Here is a 3,024-nt window from a genome sequence, read left to right on the forward strand (position 1 = left end):
TAAAAAGCAGAAACTTTACTTTGCCAACAAAGGTCCATCTAGTCAAAGCTATGGTTTTCCCAGTAGTCATGTATGGATGTGAGAGTTGGACTGTGAAGAAAGCTGAGCGCTGAAGAATTGATGCTTTTGAACTGTGGTGTTGGAGAAGACTCTTGAGAGTCCCTTGGACTGCAAGGAGATCCAACCTGTCCATCCTAAAGGAGATCAGTCCTGAGTGTTCATTGGAAGGACTGATGTTGAAGCTGAAGCTCCCAACACTTTGGCTACCTCATGCGAAGTGTTGACTCATTGGAAAAGACCCTAATGCTGGGAGGGATTGGGGGCAGGAGGAGAAGGGGACGACAGAGAATGAGATGGCTGGATGGCATCACCAACTCGATGGACATGAGTATGAGTAAACTCTGGGAGTTGGTGATGGACAGGGAGGCTGCGATTCATCGGGTCGCAAAGAGTCCGACACGACTGAGTGACTGAACTGAACTGATTAGGATGGAAGCAGCATTAATTACTTTTGTGGGAGCAGAAATGAAATCAAACCTTCCAACTATATTTAAGAATAAATTAGATGCTACTTTTTCAACCTAGGTTTTCCATGTTGGCTGAGAAATTCAAACTCTATGAATAATATGCTGTTTCTAAGAGCATAACTCTGCCTGTTTATAGGATGCCTATTAATTCTTTTGCCAGGAGTTTTATAGGTGGGAGGAGGACTGTCACCCAAGACACTTTCATAACTCCCTGCCTTCAGTCATATGCAATAATACTGATTAAGTGCCAGTGTAATTCAGAAGCCATACCTCTGTCTGTAAAGGTTTGCTCTATGCACAGACTGATGGATTAGCATGGGGTCGGGGAGAGTGTGATGCCAACCTTCAGACTGATTTGCAAAAAGGAAAAAATAATCTGGATTTTGCTATATTCAAGAAAAGGGACATGTATTTCTCTGATCTTCCTTACAAATTGCTAAGCTCACACTGATCCCTGAAACTGTTAGTCTTCCAACATTTAAAAGGTTACTCACCCCCAAGAGATTATTCAGCCCTGATCTGACAGAAAGTGCAAGAACATTGCTTTCTAGTGCCAAACGCCAATAGATCTGAATTCCAAAGAAGCACGGTTTATGGGAGGATATGGGCCTTAACCCAGCTGGAGGGGTAATCTGAGAGCCAAGGGAAGACAGGACTGTCAGAGAGGACACCTGACGAGTTCCAGAACTTGAGCTTAGGGAAGTATTTTACAAGACTGGCCAATTTATCAAAAGTAGCTGAATACTGCCAGCACACAGCGCATCATGGGGAGTGGATAGGGTTCATTTGTGATAAAGCAAGAGTCTGAGTATCCTGCCTAATAATGGAGAGGCAAGTAACTGGTAAAACAATGATTAACGCAAAGCAAGGATCACATCTAATATCAGAGCTGCCTAAGGTTTTATCACTGCAATAGAAAGAAAGGGAGCTTTCCCTATCTACATAAGGTACATAGCGCTTGAAAACACCTTTATCATGACTCATATTTTGAGAGAACTTTGAAAACAGAAAATTATCTTTTAAATACACATAATTAGCATTTCTTGTTACTGTGCTTTTCAGTCTTCTTACATAATCAAAGAACTTTAAAGGTTACTGGAAACATACACTCCTTGTAATATTTTCTATTAGGGAAAGGCAATAGGACAGCAGGTGCCAGACACATTTTGCGGGAAATGGATAAACCTGTCTGGGACATAATAAAATGTTAGAGGAACATGAGCTTTAAAACTTTTAAGTTTGTCGAGAATAGCTTCTCCTTTAAGGAAAGAACACATGAGAGTCTCTATTTACACAAAAGTGAACATTTACTTTAGCCAAGGAGTCTTTGCTTTACAGGCCACTCCAATAGGGTTATTTTATATGTCAAGTTCCCTAGTACAATTTAAAATGCCTGAACTACAGAAATCACATCAATACATAAATTCTGAATGAAGAAATATTAGTTCAAGGGAGGGACACACATCATCATAGGCAAATGCAACAATAAAAAGTTCAGAGGGTATCAAGTATCCTATTTATTCAGTGTACTGTCTCTGTGACATATAATCTGTTTCATGTAAACTGATTCATACATTTTTAGCACTTTTCATTTAGGATTAATAATAGTAATTTTTAAATAAGTTATTTGACTTTGATCCCTCAAAGAAGAGTTTATAGATTCCCCCATTTAAATGAATGAATTGCATTCATCAAACATGACTTTAGCAACAAGCACGTCTCAAGCACTTGCTGGGAGAAACCATAGGGAGCGAAACATATATTGGCCATTTCCATTCTGAGCAAACTTACCTTTTAGTGAGGGAAGCAGATGTAAATTACCACAAACTACTATAATTGTTTCAAAGGATAGGCACAGGGTGCTATAAACTGTACATAGAGGACATGCCTGAGGATAAAGATTCAGAACAGAGGGAGTGGCATTTGAGCTAATGCTGTTAATAATAACAGCTACTACTTACTGACTTTATGCTAAAGGTTAAAAAGTATTAGATCACTTAAACTGTACAACAAATGACTGAATTAGACACTTTAATTACCCCAATCCATTTAAATTTAGAGACTGTTTTCATGACCTAGTGTATAAATAGTCAATCTTGGCAAATTCTTGTGCTCACTTAACAAAATATTCTGCTCGTGTTAGGTGATTTCTATAAACATCAACTTGATCAAGTTGGTTCAGAATATTTTTTAAATCTTCTATATTCTTTCCAGTTTTCTATTTGTTCTACAATTTATTGAGGGAGGCTATTGATATATCTATGTAATTAATTTTTCTATTTCTCCTTGTAAATCTATCAATTTTTTGACTCATGGATTTTCAGACTATCATTGGCTACATAAATATTTATTCCAGGAAACTGAGGCCCAGAGAGGCTAAGCAGTTTCTTAAAGGCAATCAGAGGAAGTAACAGAGCCTGCAACTGAACCCAAATGCTAACTGCAGAACATGTATTGTATTCTTAACCATTAGTCGCATGGCTTCTCTAGTGAAAAA

The sequence above is a fragment of the Dama dama genome, chromosome 25, assembly GCF_033118175.1.
Source record: "Dama dama isolate Ldn47 chromosome 25, ASM3311817v1, whole genome shotgun sequence".
Classification (NCBI taxonomy): domain Eukaryota; kingdom Metazoa; phylum Chordata; class Mammalia; order Artiodactyla; family Cervidae; genus Dama; species Dama dama.